Genomic DNA, 12,686 nt, shown 5'->3' on the forward strand with positions numbered 1-12,686 from the left:
TGGAGCTGTGGGTCCAATAGAGTTCAGAGGTGAAAGCAAGAGAGGAGGACCCAAAAGTATCACCTGGAAGAAGCAATGTCAGAACAAAGAGAAAGCTATCCTCCAACCATCAGCCATCGTTCCATCCAAAGCTTGGGGAGCGTTGGGAGAACCGATCATCGAAGAAATCGATGATTAGTAAGCATAATGAGAAAGAAATAGTAGTAGCTGCCGCTGCCATAGAAAAAGCCCAAGTGCAGCAAGTGTTGGAGGAATTGCAGAAGGAAGAAGGTCTGGAGGCCCTGGGTGCTGAAGTAATCTATGAAGAAGAGCCTCTAGAAGAAGAAAGTGAAAACGTCATCCAGATAGATGAGTTGAAACCAGCTCCTTCACCACTAGAGGATGATAGATCATTAGCCAGAGATCCATTGGAGGAAGTGAACTTGGGAACTTCTGAGAACCCAAGATGTACATACATCAGTAGTCTTTTGGATCCACACATCAAAAAGAGACTCATTGCATTGTTGCAAGAGTACAAGGATTACTTTGCGTGGGAGTATCATAAGATGCCTAGACTTAGTAGAAAGTTGGTGGAGCATCGTCTGCCAATGAAGCCAGAATTCAAACCTTATAAACAACCTCCCAGAAGAATGTCCAAAGAGGTAGAATTGAAGGTGAAGGAAGATATTGAAAAGTTACTGAAAGCTGGATTCATAAGACCCATCAGGTATGCTCAATGGTTATCTAATGTTGTACCGGTGGTAAAGAAGAATGGCAAGCTACGAGTTTGTGTGGACTTCAGAGACCTTAATACAGCAACTCCGAAGGATGTGTATGTGATGCTCATGGAAGACATGTTGGTGGATGCAGTAGCTAACAATGAGCTTTTATCTTTTTTAGATTGTGTGGCAGGATATAATCAAATTGCCATTGCTGAAGAAGATACTTCAAAGACCGCCTTTCGATGTCCAGGTGCTATTGGGACATTTGAGTGGCTGGTCATGCCTTTTGGATTGAAGAATGCAGGTGCTACCTACCAAAAAGCCATGAATGCTATTTTCCATGATATGATTGGAAAAAATCTTGAGGTTTACATTGATGACATCGTCATAAAGTCCAAAAAAGAAATAGAGCACATAGATCACTTGAGATGTGGTTTTCAAAGGATGATGGAGCATCAACTGAAACTTAATCCCCTCAAGTGTGCGTTTGGCTGAAAGTTGGAAACTTCCTCGGGTTCCTGGTGCACCAAAGAGGCGTGGAGATAGATCAGAACAAAGCCAAGGCGATCATGGAGTCCAACTCCCCTCAAACAAAAAAGGAGCTTCAGCGGTTCTTGGGGCAAGTGAATTATCTCAGGAGGTTCATCTCTAACTTGGCTGGAAAATCTAAGACATTTTCTGATTTGATGCGGTTAAAGAAGGAAGATGAATTCAAATGGGAGGAACACCATCAGCAAGCCTTCCAGAGTATCAAATAGTATCTATGCAAACCTCCTGTACTTATGCCGCCAAGGCCAGGTGTACCTCTGAAACTTTATCTATCTTCCGCTCATGATTCCATTGGATGCTTGTTAGCACAAAACAATTCCAAAGGATATGAGCAGGCAATATATTATTTGAGTAGATTCTTGAATGCAACTGAGGTAAAATATTCACCAATCGAGAAACTCTGTCTTACATTGTATTTTGCTTGTACCAAACTGCGGCATTATATGATTGGGGCAAGGGTGTTGGTGGTATCTCAGACTGACTTGATCAAGTACATGTTGAATAAGCCGCTCACAACCGGGAGGATTGGAAAGTGGTCGCTGGCTTTGGCAGAGTTTACTCTGGTGTACTATCCTCAAAAATCAGTGAAGGGGCAAGCACTTGCAGATTTCCTTGCAGATCACCCTTGACTTGATGTGAAGGATGAAATAGATCAAGATCTACCAATCTTCAGTGTTGAAAAATCTCGTTGGATTTTGAAATTTGATGGATCTAGCACCGAGACATCTGCAGGAGCAGGAGTAGTCATTATATCCCCTATGGGAACCAAAACAACAATGTCTTTCAACTTGGATTTCAAATGTACAAACAATTAGGCTGAATATGAAGCTGCGGTCATTGGCCTAGAGATCTTCAGGGAGTTAGGAGCAGATGAAGTCTTGATCCAAGGGGATTCCCAACTCGTGCTGAGGCAACTATCAGGAGAATACAAATGCACTAGCCTCAACTTGGCTCCATATTATACAGCCGTTGTTCAACTACTGCAGGAATTCAATGACTTCTTCTTTCTTCATGTTCCAATAGAGATGAACTGGGAGGCTAATGAGCTAGCTCAAATAGCCTCTGGTTTGAAAATGTCAGAAGAACTCACCCATAAATTGATAATGATCAAGAAGCACAGACATCCTTCCATCATGGAGAGGGGAATTCAAGTGGAGACATTCAATACAGATGTCAATCTAGCTAGTGACTAGAGGAGTCCCATCAAGGAGTATTTGTCGAACCCAGGAAGACGAGTACCTTATTCCCTCAAGATTAGAGCATTGAACTTCTTATTGATGGAAGGTGACTTGTACCGCAAAAATGTAGATGGACTTTTACTGAAATGCTTAGGATTTCCAGACAGCATGGAAGTTATGAAACAAGTCCACGAAGGAGTATGTGGAGCTCACCAGGCAGGCATCAAGATGAAATGGCTCATAAGGAGACATGGATACTTCTGGCCATCTATGCTGAAGGATTGTATGTCTTATGCAAAAGGATGCCGACAATGTCTCCATCTATTTCTCCATTAAATTGATTGATTCAGCCTCTACTCCTTGGCACCAGCAAACCCGTCATCAGAATAATGGATTGGTAGTGCACTGATGTCCACAACAGCAACATCATTAACAACTTTGTTCATACTCCAATCCAACATGCAAGTAGACTGAATGATGGAATCTTCATCAACAATAATTGGTAGTGCAACACGAACAACTTGGTAGCACTGTGATTAGAGGAAACCGATCAGTTAACTAAGAGGAAACCGATCAGTTAACTGATCCGGCCTCTAATCCTTCTCACCAGGAAACTTGTTGTCATGATAGGTACCGGTTGTGCACTTATGTTCAGAGGCCTCTACTTCTTGGCACCGACAAACCCTTCGTGGGGACAGGGACTGGTTATGGACTTACATTCAAGAGCTCTAATCCAACGCCGAATGATGGAAACTTTGTCAACAAGAGTTGGTGATGCACGTACAACTTGATAGCACCATTATTAAAGGACTCGATCAATGATTGATCTGTCCTCTAATTTTGGATACTAGCAAGCTTTCTTGTCACAATAGGGACTGTACATGTATATGTGATAATATACACAGCAGCCCCAGGGACGACTTCGTCAAAAATCACGATCACGATTCATCAAGATGCAACAGATAAAATCATTCTTTAATCTGCATATTATCAAAAGGAAAAGTACTGAGTATAACTCTTTACACCGAAAAAAAGGGGGAAATAATGCAACAAAGCCAAGTATCATGTTTCTTTTTGCTTGCCACTGAAGCTGAAAATCGAATGAAAGCCGATAATAAAGCAAAGTCGGGGATCTTTGGCCAAACATAATTGATTGCCGATGGTTTGAGTTTCTGCAACATGGTCCACCATCAAAAGCAAAATCACGGAGTCATCTTAAATTGGAAAAGAAAAGAAAGTGTACACAACACCTCCTTTTATCAGAAATAAGAAGATTCACAGCGGCAACAGAGAAACGAATGCGATCTTTACGGAAGATAAAAAGCAACAAAGAGATGATCCACTGCCAAAGCATTAAATTTCAAAATACAAGAAAGCAATGGATCACTAGTACAGAAATGCTTACTTGTGTCGCACTTTTTCAGGTTGTTGTGTCGCACTATTGTGCGACACAACAGGGGTGCGACACAAGAACTTTGCATCGCTCTGGAGAGCGACACAAGCTACCCATTTGTTGTGTCGCACTTGTCACGCGCGCGATACAATAGAGCGATAACTCTTGTGACGCGCTTCTAGAGTGTGCGACACAACATATGATAATTCTTGTGACGCGCTCCAAGAGTGCGCGACACAAGCTCCCCGATTAATCTGGTACACTTTGTATTGCTCCTTCCTCATGTGCGACGCAAAATATTGATATTTTAAAAAAAAAATTATAAAATTTTCCAGCATCTAGCATAAAATTTTATAATCAAAATTGAAAATAATAAAATAAATAAAAATTTGGATTGAAGAGAGCTATGATAGCATAAAAATTCTACACACGAGGAAAATTTAAACAAAAACATAAGGAAAAGTTCTACACACGAGGAAAATTTAAACAGAGGCAACACAAAAAACCTGCTCAAAATAAATAATAAAAATAAGAAAGCACTCTTAGAAATGTCTATTATCAAAAGTTCACTACGCAAACCATCAAAAGTTGAATTATAATTATTTCATATTAGTTAAACATGCTTAAAACACTTAAAATAGCTAATAAGGCATTCTGAATGTTATACATTATCTGATGCTAATAAGGTATTGGTACCTAATAATGCTAGGCTTATCAAATGTAACAACCAATTTTCTCTTGTATGGTTTGATGGTTTTTGCATGTCCACCACAAGGAACAAGAAAATTAATACATGTGATCCTAGGATGTTAAGTTGTCTCCTAATGAAAGATAATAGGAATATAATTTGACTCTTTCTGAACTATGCGATTAATAGTCTGTTTGGATAAGGTGAAGGAAACTACTATATTGCAAGAAAAGATCAATCCTTAGTGCTGATGCTGATGAACTAATATAGGACACCCATCTAAAAGAGATAGGTAATTCTTAGTGGAATCACAATTTCATTAATGGCAACTAGAGTCATAGGCATGATAACTTCCTCTAAGAGCATTTCAATTCATCCCATTATCTAATGTAAGTGCCTGAATTTATTAAAGAAGTCAATCATCAGCTTAAATTAGGTCAAACAGATGCTTGCTGCAACTGTTTAGGTGTATAGCTGTATAAGATCCTCACATGTTGGTTCTGCAAGGGGGGAATCATCGAATCAGGTAAATGTTCGGGGAAGAAAGGGTGTTCCTCTGGATTCCCATAATGACCCATCTAATTTGAAAAGAAAGAGAGATCATGCATCTTTACAAAATCACTTTTTATGATAGTCCACAATTTTCTGTTATAGACGACTTACCTTTGCATGTAATTATTTCTGTTTCTCGCACAATGAACTCTAATAAAGAGTCATTAAAACCGTCCATGGAGAGCACATCAGCATCATATGTGTCTTTGTTATAGGAGTACCAAGCTCTCATTAAAAGGTTATGTATTATGTAATCCTCTTGCAGAATCAAATGAATGCCTTATATCTTCAAGGCTCAAGCTCTGAAAATCAGCCACCTGATTCTTGGAACATCTACATGTAAAGGAGACAGAAGGTTAAGAGTTAGCCAAATAATGCCTGAAAGTCGAAAGCTATGAATATTCAATAAGAATATTGAATGAGGTAAAGTCTCAATAACTTTGATTTCTCATTAAAGGAATACATAGGTACTAATTACATATTTAATCTATTGCTAGGTGTGCTCAACAAGTAAAAAGTACTACAAGGACAAAGACAAATGTTTCAATCCTAGCCGTTGATCAATAAGCCTTGTGATGGATGGCTGTGATTGATTCGGGCTTAGGTTCACATGAGGTGTGGTGCATTCTATTAGCATGGGCTGCTTCTAGAATACTCTTGTGGGAAAAGGTCTGAAATACCCTTGGAATACCAAAGGGTTACGTAAAGACTTAAAGCCTTCTTTAATTATTTGTACTTGATAGGATTCTTTTTTTTGGACTCTTCAGTTTCTTCTTCTTCTTGCTTTCGTCTTCTTCATTTGCAAAATCTGTAGATTTTGCCCTGTATTAAAAGCCACACAATAGAATTATGGACATTTAATTATTCACCTCATTGATGAATAAGGACCACATATTCAAAACTAGTCAAGTATGATCAAGAAAAGGTTTTTCAACAAGTCAAATATCTATATTTGGAATAATATGTATATATGGTTTAGCAATTAGTCATTGTCAATGACCAAAATTAATTGAAGTCAGACTAAGAAAGCAACTCCACAATATAAAGAGCAAAGCTGCTGAACCCAGCTTGAAATATGAAGAAACACAAATACAATTGACATATTGAAAACTATCTATGTGTTTCTGTATGCCATAGTTCTGTTGAAACTAGAAAATTGAAAAAGCAATGGCAGAGTCAAAACTGAGTTGTTTACAGAGCAATATAAGGGAGGCACGAGGCCGGGGTTCATATGTGCACCAATCACATTCATTACGTGAAGGAAATGAACTAAATTCACGGTCAGTCATAATATCAATATGACAAGTTCTCCCATGAAGTGTCTCCATTAAGAACTTGTATGGAATGCCTCAAGTGTACACAGGATTTTAGTACAATACATTCGTCATCCTAAAATATAACACGAACATCTAATCTTTATTTTAGAGAAAGCAGGAAAATCTACTTCTGATATGAACAACTAAATTTCACAACCATACTCTTCTTACATCCAAGTGTTCTAGGCATTAAGGAAACCTGAAGAGTGCAGTTGTATGTACGTGTGTGTTATACTCTGTGCATGTGCAACTAGCACTAAAACTGTATGGAAATTGATCCAAATTTACTGAACATTGTTGCGTAAATATAGAAATTGAAGCCACTGAAACTTAATGCATGTTTGGGAAGACCCACAGACCAAGAAACAAGGCAATATACCCCTCCAACCAGGAGATGTACAACAGAAACAAAACTGAAGAAAGAGCAGACTAGCAATTATGAGATAAAGTAATAAATTTCAAAAGCACCAGGAATGACCATAGTGCAGTATACAATAGATTATGTACTAATAAGATGAATCCATAATTGATCTAAAAGGAGAAAATCCACATACTATGGATATGGGAAATAATTGTAGACTTTTTTATTGAGTATGTTGAAGATGACATTTAAGAAGTACCTGTACAGGAAACACAAACCAATCAGTTATTCCTTAAATCAAATACAAGGCAGAGGTTAATGGATTTTTAGCATCTGCTAGGGTGGTAGATTAGCCTCAAAATTGGATCTGCAAACAAAATGATAATATTTGCCTGCAACTCAAATGTATATGATATCTTACCACGTAAAGAAGAAGAAATATGTAACCAGTGCAGGAAATCTCTCGCCAAAGATTTTAGAAGGCTCTACATGTCTGCACCCGCAAATTCAAATTATAACACATATATAGCACTGATATCACATCTTTAAAAACAACGCTTAAAGGGTGAAAATTCAGCTTCAATTTCAAGTCTGAGGAGGTTAATTAATAAGTCACTTTAAGTAATAGTCCATCGTAAGTAAGTTCACGAGACTAATGAAGTATCTACGGAGGCTAATCGGATAATCTGAATAAGATATGATACCATGTATTAAGCCTAAAACATTTAAAAAAACAAAAAAAAGATTACATCCAATCTGATTAGCATACCATCATGTTTCTTCATCAAACCTCTTGCAAAGAGCAAGCAAATAATCAAGAATCCAACTTCAGCTGCACCTCCTAATATAATAGAAAAGGAAAAACAAATTTAAATGTTTTAATTCCATATTTTTAATTCCAACTTCAGCTGCACCTGTATTCTGCCCTGTCCCTACATCACACCAAATTTAATTCCATATTAATTGCACATTACTTAAACACAAACAATAGAAAAATGATTACTTTTTTTATATTCAATTTGGCCAATCAATCTCTATTGACAGAAAGAAAGTGACCAACAGATTTAATTCAATTTCCCAATAAAACTTGCCAGTCATCAAACAAATCAACAAAAGTTTATCTATGGAAAAGGAAAAACAACTCCTTCAAGATTTACCTGAAGAAGAAGATGAATGAGAAGATGATGAGGATGATGATCTTCTAGGGACCCCATTTGGATAATAATTGTAACGAATAAAGCACTTATGCAGATAGATTTGGCCAGAAATAGAGTTACCAGATTCAACCTGAGCTCTTTGCACAGCACTTTTAACACATTCACCACAATCTGAATCCCCAACATCACCTTCACACTGCCCCAAAACATACACAGCTTGATAGCTAGTAGTATAAAATCCATGCCCACTAACGACACCGTTTTACAACACAGAGAAAGCAGTATCCCTCCTCTCCTCAAACCCACTTCCTGCTATATTGGTAGCTCCACAAGTGTTGAACAACATTTCCATACCTGAAACTTGAGTAAACCCAGCATCAGCAGCCATTATTTTTCCATTTTTTTTCTTTTAAATTCAGAAAAGAATATGCAAGTCTTACCCTTCGGCATCAGCAGCCGCAGCCTTAACAATCGGAAAGTCAAGAGAACTCCGTCACCGAATCGGTTGACTCAAGCCAGCGATTCTCAAGAGATTACCGGAGAAAAGAACCGGCGAAAAATAAATTGGAAGTTCCGACAACGATAAGGAAGCCAATCGCATGATTTGAGCGGCAAGAAGTGATCGAGGTTTGAGTGAAACTTGAAAGCTCATGGACGAAAGCTTCAAAGAGAGAGATGGGAGAAAAAAAGGCGGCCGGACTTCCGAAAGCCATGGACGAGAGCTTGAAAGCTCTTGATTGATTCATGATGTGGAAGGATGAGGAGGAAGAGAAGAGTCTCGAATGAAACAGGAGGCTGGGGGCTGCCAAATGATCCTAACCTAATTAAGAATATATGATAGGCTTTTTATTCTTTTAATCCCCCTTATTTTGTTTATTCAGGTTTAATCCCTGCTAACCCCTTCCCGTTTTATGATTTAGTCTCCGATTGATTTATATACTTAGGAATCTGAACTTGTTTACCTTGTCTCCTGTCAATTAGACGCCTCAATGTTTTAATCATGTACCTAATTATTTGAATTAAGCTTAATTAGGTCGTTCCAAATAGTAGTTCGTATTAGTTGTGTCGCGCTTTTAAAAAGGAGCGACACAAAGATAACATACTCCTTGTGTCGCTTTTATAAAAGCGTGTCACAAAGATAAAACACTTCTTGTGTTGCTTTGGTAAAGGCGCGTCACAAGCTTGTTCTTGTGTCACACTGTAAGACACGCGATACAAGAAGTAACTCGTTTGTGACACACGCTCTTCAAGCATGACATAAGTGATGACACAGAATACTTAGTTGTGTCGCGTTTATAGAACGCGCGACACTAGTTACTCTGTTGTGTCGCTTTATCTTCAAGCGCGACACAAGAGGTGCGACACAAGTGAGCATTAAAAGAGAACACAAAAAGAAAGAAAAGAAAAGAAAGGGACATGTGGTCCTTTACCGTCAAATTCCACTACTCAGTGAAATCGATTTCAAGATCTTCTAGCTTGAAAGAAGACGACCACTGTGAAGGCTTACAAGCACTGTGGAGATGAGCTCCATTCTTCCGGCATCAAACATCAGCCTTCTTTTCCATTTGTTAATTCGGCGATTGAACTTGCCCAAAGACGCTTTGTCAAGAAGCAGCAATCCAAGTCCAAGAGACGGAACAACGTCGATGATTTTTGAAGACAGAATCTGGAAATACAACATCATCAGTATTAAAAAAAAAAGAACATGATAACAGAGAGTTCAATGTTGTAAACTTAGAATGAGGGGAGATGACCCTCTTCGAGAAGAACTTTGTTGCAAAACATGTTATCAAATATAAACTCTCAGTACAGATGATTCTTCAGGACAGATTTCCCTCAAACTTTTTCTCTGCCTCCTTTTTCTTTTTCATCACATCATTCAACGAAGTCCCTGATTCAGACCCGCCATCTCTGCTGTAGCTGAAAATTTGAGGTTTCAGCAACGGCCATCATCCTCATTCGGCTCCAGTTCGATCAAACGGTTTACAACTTCAATTGCTTCTACAAGTTTTAAGGATTTGATCCTTACCTCCATGAGGGTTCTTAAAGCTGTAAAAGGGGCAGCAATCGGTGCGGCAATTGCAGACTTAATTTGGAGATGGAAGAAGAATAAAAGCAGCAGCAGTGAGAGCGAGGCAGGTGGATCAAACTTCATGTTGAAGCTCTCAAGGTAAGGTAGGTAAACAAAACTCAATTCTCTACTGCACCGCTTTCTCTTCAATGAGTTGCTATTGAAAATATTTAATTATTTTCAAGTTGGTTTTTTATGCGGTATATAGAGTTTGTGTTTATTAAGGTTTCTTTTGCATTATGGTTTCCTAGTCCATTTAAAACTTTAAATTTTTGTTCTGCTGCAATTTTATCCTTTTATTATTTTCTTCATTTATTTTTAATCTTAGGTTTAGATCTATTTAAATTGAAAGACTTCTATTCTATTGCATTAATAGCTTAACTTTTTACTTTTCGTTTTTATCAGTTTTCTTTTTAAAGTTTTATTTCAATTAAATTTCTTAATTTTATCATGTTTTATTTTACTTTATGTTATTTTAAACATTTTAAATTTTATGGAGTTTAAAAGATTATTTTTGTTAGGGACCAAGCATAAATTTTCGTTTCTCAAATCCATCCTTGTGGGGAGCAACTGTTTGCACCATAAATAATTTTTGGCTTTGAATTATTTTTAATATATTAATTGGCTACGCTTAAGTATATTTTTCCAAAGTGGACATCAGGGGAAACTTGAAGTAAACTTAGGGGAACCAATAGCCAATTAATATTTTAACGTGTATTTTTGAGCCAATTGAAAAGCAGGAAAAATAGAAAGCGTGAAAATCAATTTCATCGTGGAACTCAAAGTGGAGCGGTTACTCAATGTGGTGGAGAACATGGATTAGTGGGAAGAAGTAGGAAGTTACCTCCCAGCTTCATCAAAAGGGCATTGTTTCATCATAGTTGCCACAGATTACTTTTCCAAATGGGTGGAAGAAGCACCAATGAAACAAGTCGGCCAAACACAAGTGATCTGATTCATCAAAGAGAACTTGATTCATAGATTCGGAATCCCAGAATCCATCACCACGGATCAGGGGACCATGTTCACAGGCGAAGATATGAACGAGTTCGTAGAAGAGTACGGAATTAAGTTGATTCATTCCACCCCATTTTATGCACAAGCGAATGGTCAAGCCGAAGCATCCAACAAAATTCTAATTCAAATCTTGGAAAAGATGTTAGAGGACAATCCTAGAGAATGGCACAAAGTTCTCTCAGAAACACTGTGGGCCATGCGAACGTCTAAAACACGAGCGACCGGAGTGAGTCCATTTTTTCTAACATTTGGTCATGATGCAGTAATACCATTAGAAGTCATCGTGCCTTCACTGCGAGTAATGCGTCAGAATGACTTGGAGCCAGACAATTATATACAAGCCATGACCATGGAACTAGAAGATTTGGACTACGAAAGGCAGAAAGCGCTCGATTGCATGATGATCCAAAAGAAGAAAGTGGAAGACGTGTACAACAAGAAAGTAAAAAAGAAAAACTTCAGAGAAGGCGAGCTAGTGTGGAAGCAAATCCTACCAATCGGGACGAAGGACCGTGAGCTTGGAAAGTGGTCGCCCAACTGGGAAGGACCATTTCAAATCCACAAGGTGCTCCCCGGGAACGCGTATTGGTTGAAGAGTTTGGGCGGAGAACCACACAGAAGATACATCAACGGCAAATACTTGAAGAAATATTTCCAAAGTATGTGGGACATAATTAATGTAGCAGCCAGCCCGCAAGACGTAGAAGAGGCTCAACTACGCGCGGCGCACACCACAGACGCCATGCGTAAAATACATCAATAAGGCGTTTTAGGTTCAGGAGCACCAACACGCAGGACGTGTTTGACAACACGCGGGACGTACATTCTCACACGCAGGGCGCTCCCCCTATACGCAGGACGTGCACTAGACGTACATATAAGATATGCTACAGGAGCACGAACACGCGGGGCGTGCATTCTCATACGCGGGGCGTACCTTCCTACGCGAAGCTTAACACAAGAGACGCCACGTGTAAAATACATCAATAAGGCGTTTTAGGTTCAGGAGCACCAACACGCAGGGCGTGTTTGACAATACGCGGGGCATAAACCAGACGTGTGTAAAAGACAGCTCCAGGAGCATGAACACGCGGGGCGTGCCCCAAAGACGCAGGGCGTGTACCGGACGTGCATGAAAGATGTACTCCAGGAGCGAGAATACGCGGGGCGTAAAATCAAAGACGCCACTCGTATTCATTATCAAAAAGGCGCTTCAGGGTCAGAAGCACAAATACGCGGGGCGTAACCAGGTACACGCAGGGCGTATGCGCTCTTTTTCTGGGCGTTTGCAATTTTGCTGGACATTTATATAGTGTCTTTGCAAGTGCTATAAATGTTCATCAATAAAAGAATAAATGTGCCATGGCCAAAAATAGATGACTTAGCAATTGCTCAAACGACAATCAACTCAAAAAGCAATGTCCATTTGTGCTAGACAAATAAATAAATGAAAGAATGAGCGTACAAACTCAAAGCGAAGATGAAAAGTACAGGCAACCCGTGAACGTACCTTACGGAAACAAACAAAAATCAAGCTTCGGGTATTTCGCCCAAGACTCACAAAGTTTGGAGGCAGCCTCTCTGTGTTGCTCGCTCTGTCTGTGCCATGCCAACATCTCATCATAATGATTGGCCAATCGATCTTTCTCACGGCCCAACTCTTCCTCCATCCGCGGGAAACAAACCCTAAACCCGGAGCTAGC

At 39.1% G+C, this 12,686-nt stretch overlaps 1 long non-coding RNA gene across 8 annotated transcripts; it reads right to left on the reverse strand.

The window, feature by feature from the left end:
- Positions 1-1,009: 1,009 nt before the first annotated feature.
- On the reverse strand, positions 1,010-8,729 carry LOC136227438 (uncharacterized). 8 transcript variants are annotated; one of them, XR_010688062.1, is made up of 9 exons: positions 8,336-8,729; positions 7,896-8,249; positions 7,508-7,670; positions 7,160-7,231; positions 6,932-6,997; positions 5,798-5,883; positions 5,173-5,394; positions 5,001-5,087; positions 4,848-4,906 (listed from the first exon to the last, which is right to left on the reverse strand). It is a non-coding gene; the product is annotated as an uncharacterized lncRNA (long non-coding RNA). The 8 variants fall into 8 exon arrangements; XR_010688065.1 differs by lacking the exons at positions 4,848-4,906; positions 5,001-5,087 and adding an exon at positions 1,010-3,408 and having other exon boundaries at positions 8,336-8,728; XR_010688064.1 differs by lacking the exons at positions 4,848-4,906; positions 5,001-5,087 and adding an exon at positions 3,425-3,600 and having other exon boundaries at positions 8,336-8,728.
- Between the last annotated feature and the right edge of the window lie 3,957 nt (positions 8,730-12,686).

Source organism: Euphorbia lathyris, chromosome 4, assembly GCF_963576675.1.
Source record: "Euphorbia lathyris chromosome 4, ddEupLath1.1, whole genome shotgun sequence".
Classification (NCBI taxonomy): domain Eukaryota; kingdom Viridiplantae; phylum Streptophyta; class Magnoliopsida; order Malpighiales; family Euphorbiaceae; genus Euphorbia; species Euphorbia lathyris.